We start from the raw sequence: 7,116 nt of genomic DNA, 5'->3' as shown, positions 1-7,116 counted from the left end.
AAACCGGGTGGGTAGTGGAAGGGCAGAGACAGTGGGAAGTGAAGAAGTGTATGGGGAAGTGGATAGGGTACTCTTGTTAGAAATGAAGAGATACTTGGTGGGTAGTGGAAGGGAAGAGACAGTGGGAAGTGGAGAAGCGTTAGTGGAAATGGATGAGATACTCTGTTAGAAATGAAGAGAAACCGGGTGGGTAGTGGAAGGGAAGAGACAGTGGGAGATGGAGAAGCGTTAGGGGTAGTGGATGGAGTACTTTGTTAGAAATGAAGAGATATCGGGTGGGGTTTATACCAGATTTATTCTCATGATCTATCACGTAAACCTTGAATAGAAAGGTCATAGAAGGTCCAAATACTGTTTTTAAGTCGTCAAAGTTTTATGGAAAGATATGTCAATACATAAGGGTCTTTTCGAAAATGTATTATGACGTTTTATTGTACGCTTTGTAGCTATAACAAAACAACTCAATTATTCTAGGTTTGATTTATGATTGCAATTTACTCTTGAGAAAGATGTCTGATCTGTTTCTTCTTCAGTTACACACACACACACACACACACACACACACACACAAATTGGCATATATAGAACGTCATAAGATTTTTTTAAATTATATATACAGGAAATGTTTGTATTTTTTTCATTCTATCATGTTTTGAATATTGTTCTTATTTCTGTTCTTCAACTGCCGACTCTCATATTGATTTGTTGAGCCTAAAACTTGAAGTCTGTTGAATTCTTTAGCCCTAATCTTAATTTTAATCTCTGGCTCTGTCAATCATTTAGTTCTTTGTGCATGTTGCATAAGGTTTTTAAATAATTCTGACCATCCTTTGCATTCAGATCTTCCTGACTGTACCCTCCTGTATGTAGTACTAGGTGTATAGTAAATTCTTACAGTCTTGTTTTCTCCATCATTACGTTCTATACTATATAGTATTTTGGAAGTTTTATTCCAGCTGTTACTAGATTGTGGAATGATGTTCCTGAAATGGCTGTTGAATCGGTGGAAATCCAAAAGTTCAGATTTGTAGCAAATGCTTTTCTTTTGAACAGGTTAACATAAGTATCGTTTTATAGTTTATATATGACTAATCTATTTTAACGTTGTTACTGATCTTGATATATATATATATATATATATATATATATATATATATATATATATATATATATATATATATATATATACAGGTACACTGTATAAAAGTTTTTTTTTTAAATATTTTCTTATGCTGTATATAGCTTATTCGCTATTTCTCTATTTCCATTCTCCCCTGGGCTGCTTTTCCTGTTGGAGCCCTTGCGCTTGTAGCATCTAGCTTTTCCAACTAGGGGTGTAGGTTTTCTAATAATAATAATAATAATAATAATAATAATATAATAAAGTATTATACCGTGAGGAATTATACTTTCCTAAATCTCAGTTTAAATAGAAGTTATATATATATATATATATATATATATATATATATATATATATATATATATATATAAAACTTCATGTTACAAAAAACTAAATAGTATGTTAACCATACGTGAACCAAAAAATCGAAGGAAAAAAAAATAATAAAACAATATTGAACCTCACTCGGAGACATGCAATAGACTCTCTTCTTGAAAATTGTAATATCTGACAGATCCGTGAAAGCAAGGATAACATTATTGGCCTGATTGGTAACGTCTCTGCCTGGTGTTTGCCAGTCGGGGGTTCGAGTCCCGCTCAGACAGACTCGTTAATGCCATTAGTGTCTGCAACCTTACCATCCTTGTGAGCTGAGGTTGGAGGGTTTGGGGGAGCCTATAGGTCTAACTGTTGAGTCATCAGCAGCCATTGCCTGACCTTCCCTGGTCCTAGCTTGGGTGGAGAGGGACCTTGGGCGCTGATCATATGATATATGGTTAGTCTCTAGGGCATTGTCCTGCTTGCTAGGGCAATGTCACTGTCCCTTGCTTCTGCCATTCATGAGCGGCCTTTAAACCTGTAAACTGCAATCAGTCATAAGTAGGCCTAGTCTATGAAGAATTGAGTTATTTGATCATTGATTTTGTAATTCTAAGTTAATTCTAATCAATAGGAACATATCTTGCAATGGACGTTGTACATGGCTTACAAAGGCGGGATAACCTGTATTGCGTTGCCTCTGTTATGTCTAACAGTTATTGTCCGTGGCAAATGGTATTGTTAGGCTAACAAACTTGTTTACCTCCGCGAGATGGTGGCTTGGTGAATATCTCTCTCTCTCTCTCTCTCTCTCTCTCTCTCTCTCTCTCTCTCCTCTCTCTCTCTCTCTCTCTCTCTCTCTCCGGTATTATATTATTTAGTACTATTAGTACTATGATAAATACCATGTATACTCTCCAAGGCTACCACACAACCCATGCCAAACCTTCTCTCACAATTAGGCCTACTGTTGGATTAGTTAAATGTTTTTAATTATTCTTTGTTCTTTATCTAATCTCAGCCTATTTTTTATATTGCTTTCAACAAAAGTAGGCATCGTGTATTAATTACAGCCAACTATACGTGCACACATCTACTGTACACAGCAGTATGCTTTGCGCACGTACAGCATGTAGTAATATCGATTTCTTCTCTTGTACTCTGTATCACTAATATATATATATATATATATATATATATATATATATATATATATATATATTATATATATATATATATATATATCAAGAATAACAGAAGCAGTGGAAGGTAGAAAAGACGATGAATCGACGAACTAAGGAATTTTGCGTGCGTGGACTGGCACAGAAAGGCCATAAACAGACGCTAGTGGAAGGGCAAGTCTGAGGCCTTTGTTCTGCAGTGGACTAGTAACGGCTGTTGTTGATGATATATATATATACATATATATATATATATATATATATATATATATATATATATATATATATATATATATATATATATATATATATATATATACTGTATACACACACACACACACGAGAGTTAACATTAATATTTGAAGCTATAAGTAAATCCCTTTATTTAAACAACTATAATACCAAAAGTTTAGAAAATTATTTATTAAATGAGAAGCCCATTCGAGAAAGAAACTTTTGTTATTTATTCATTATTACTTTATTTCTTTTCCTCACTGGGCTATTTACCCCGTTGGAGTTCTTGTGCTTATACCATCCTGCTTTTCCAACTAGGGTTGTAGCTTAGCTAGTAATGATATAGTAATAATAACTAGGTTAAAGTTAATACAAAAGGACAATGGAAATGGTTATAACCAAACTCGCAAGGAGGCGATAGACCAATGTGTTGAAAAGTCTATTTGTTTTTTATCTTTTATTATGAAAATACAATTACATTTTATTAACATACATTTTTTTCTTTTCTAAAGAAATATTCCTTTACAAATTATATTTTACATTTTTGTTCAGCAGAACTGAATACCATATTGTGGCGCTCAGGGAACACAACATCCACAGAACACAACAAATCAATACGAGGTTCAGTTATCTCCACAGTGAATGTTGCATGTGATGGCCGGACTTATTAAAAGTTACATGAAAGTCTCCCAAGAGCTTTTAGCTCCGTATGTGACTTCAGAAAGGAAAAAAAGATAAGTTAATCCCCAGAATGTTTTTCCCGGTGTAGGAAAACTAGTCCCAGTTGAAGCTTCGGTAACTTTAGGTTTAACCATGGAAAGTGGAAACAAAATAACGTTGAAATAAAGGAAATTAAAACAAAGACGCACATTGAAAGGTAAGGTCTTCTTTAAGATCAATAATTATTTCAGAGAGAGAGAGAGAGAGAGAGAGAGAGAGAGAGCTGTGGCGTCTCATTGTTAGTGGCTCTATAGAATAACTTGTAGTTTAACGTGTACATGTATGTGTTTAGTCTTTAGGCTCTCTCTCTCTCTCTCTCTCTCTCTCTCTCTCTCTCTCTCTCTCTCTCTCTCTCTCTCTCTCTCTCTCTCTCTTATTTTATACATACAATATATATATATATATATATATATATATATATATATATATATATATATATATATATATATTGTGTGTGAGTGTGTAATTATATGTACATTAATACACAAAATCCTTTGCGCTTTTAGGTAGCTGGAAAGAAATGAAACACGCCGTATTTATTATTTCATTTATGGAGTTATACAGGCGAGAGAGAGAGAGAGAGAGAGAGAGAGAGAGAGAGAGAGAGAGAGAGAGAATTTCAGTTTAGTAAAATATACCAAACTATATCATCCTTTTCATCTCTGCTAAAATAACATTGTAAAAAAAGCGAATAAAAATATATATAAAAATGCATATAGTAAAAATTTACTTCTGACTTTAAACAATTTTATATAGAAATAATTTCAGATAAAAAAATTATGAAGAAATGGTAAAAAAAAGACAAATATTTCTCGCTCTTTGACATTCTGAACAAAGAAAGATGGAATTAAATGAAATATCTTTACACGTGTATATCGTAATTTTCTGAAATTCTCCTTATTGTAATACTGTTTCAAAGGGGAACAATGAAATGAATATTCCATAATATTTTCACTGTGAATTTTTTATTAATAAACTAATGACATTTTTTTTAAAACTAATTTTTGTTGATGTTTTTAAATGTTGTTTAATAGTTTATGGATTTGTTTGTTCGTTTGATCTCTCTCTCTCTCTCTCTCTCTCTCTCTCTCTCTCCTCTCTCTCTCTCTCTCTCTCTTAAGTGTTGCTTAAATAAGTTTATCGTTTGATCTCTCTCTCTCTCTCTCTCTCTCTCTCTCTCTCTCTCTCTCTCTCTCTCTCTCTCTCTCAAATGTTACTTAATAAGTTTATTGTTTGAACTCTCTCTCTCTCTCTCTCTCTCAAATGTTACTTAATAAGTTTTTTGTTTGAGCTCTCTCTCTCTCTCTCTCTCTCTCAAATGTTAATAAGTTTATTGTTTGAACTCTCTCTCTCTCTCTCCCTCTCTCAAATGTTACTATAAGTTTTTTGTTTGATCTCTCTCTCTCTCTCTCTCTCTCTCTCTCTCTCAAATGTTACTATAAGGTTTTTTGTTTGAGCTCTCTCTCTCTCTCTCTCTCTCTCAATGTTACTATAAGTTTTTGTTTGAGCTCTCTCTCTCTCTCTCTCTCTCTCTCTCTCTCTCTCTCTCTCATCTCTCTCTCTCTCAAATGTTACTATAAGTTTTTTGTTTGAGCTCTCTCTCTCTCTCTCTCTCTCTCTCTCTCTCTCTCACTCTCTCTCTCTCTCTCTCTCCTGTTGTTTCTTTTCGAATAATTGAATATTTGCATTCAGATCTTCCCAAACTAAACCATCCTGTACATAGTATTATGTATGCTGTTAATTATAACATTCATGCTTTCTCCATTATAAGGCTCAATACTACACAGTATTCCAGAAGTTTTTATTCCAGCTGTAACCAGATTGTGGAATGATCATCCCAATCAGGCAGTTGAATCGGTGGAACTTCAAAATTTAAAACTTTCAGCGAATGCTTTTATGTTGAACAGGCTGACGTGAATCTCTCTTCATAGTTTATATACAATAGATTTTTCTGTATTATGGCATTTTTGCAGATCTTAAAGTATTATATATTAATGATTCGTTGCTTCTTGTGTAATTTATTTATTTTCTTATTTTCTTTCCTCACTGGGCTATTTTTCCCTGTTGATGTCAGTTGGGCTTATAGAATCCTGTTTTCCAACTAGGGTAGTATCTTAGCTAATAATAATAATAATAATAATAATAATAATAATAATAATAATAACATAGAAATATGTAACGTACTCACATACATATATATATGCATATGTATTTGTATTCATAGATTAATACATACATATATACACACACATATATATATGTGTGTGTATATATATATATATATATATATATATATATATATATATATATATATATATATATATATAATATATATATATATTTAACTTGTATGTTGATGGAGTGGTGAGAGAGGTGAATGCTCGAGTGCTTGGACGAGGATTAAAACTGGTAGACGAGAATGACCATGAATGGGAGGTAAATCAGTTGTTATTTGCGGATGATACTGTACTGGTTACAGACACAGAAGAGAAGCTTGGCCGATTAGTGACATAATTTGGAAGAGTGTGTGAGAGAAGGAAGTTGAGAGTTAATGTGGGTAAGAGTAAGGTTATGAAATGTACGAGAAGGGAAGGTGGTGCAAGGTTGAATGTCATGTTGAATGGAGAGTTACTTGAGGAAGTGGATCAGTTTAAATACTTGGGGTCTGTTGTTGCAGCAAATGGTGGAGTGGAAGCAGATGTACGTCAGAGAGTGAATGAAGGTTGCAAAGTGTTGGGGGCAGTTAAGGGAGTAGTAAAAAAATAGAGGGTTGGGCATGAATATAAAAAAGAGTTCTATATGAGAAAGTGATTGTACCAACTGTGATGTATGGATCGGAGTTGTGGGGAATGAAAGTGACGGAGAGACAGAAATTGAATGTGTTTGAGATGAAGTGTCTAAGGAGTATGGCTGGTGTATCTCGAGTAGATAGGGTTAGGAACGAAGTGGTGAGAGTGAGAACGGGTGTAAGAAATGAGTTAGCAGCTAGAGTGGATATGAATGTGTTGAGGTGGTTTGGCCATGTTGAGAGAATGGAAAATGGCTGTCTGCTAAAGAAGGTGATGAATGCAAGAGTTGATGGGAGAAGTACAAGAGGAAGGCCAAGGTTTGGGTGGATGGATGGAGTGAAGAAAGGTCTGGGTGATAGGAGGATAGATGTGAGAGAGGCAAGAGAGCGTGCTAGAAATAGGAATGAATGGCGAGCGATTGTGACGCAGTTCCGGTAGGCCCTGCTGCTTCCTCCGGTGCCTTGGATGACCGCGGAGGTAGCAGCAGTAGGGGATTCAGCATTATGAAGCTTCATCTGTGGTGGATAATATGGGAGGGTGGGCTGTGGCACCCTAGCAGTACCAGCTGAACTCGGTTGAGTCCCTTGTTAGGCTGGAGGAACATAGAAAGTAGAGGTCCCCTTTTTGTTTTTGCTTCATTTGTTGATGTAGGCTACCCCCCAAAATTGGGGGAAGTGCCTTGGTATATGTATGTATGTATGTATATATATATATATATATATATATATATATATATATATATATATATATA

This window comes from Palaemon carinicauda, chromosome 7 (genome assembly GCF_036898095.1).
Source record: "Palaemon carinicauda isolate YSFRI2023 chromosome 7, ASM3689809v2, whole genome shotgun sequence".
Lineage (NCBI taxonomy): Eukaryota > Metazoa > Arthropoda > Malacostraca > Decapoda > Palaemonidae > Palaemon > Palaemon carinicauda.
This window is presented reverse-complemented; position numbering follows the sequence as displayed.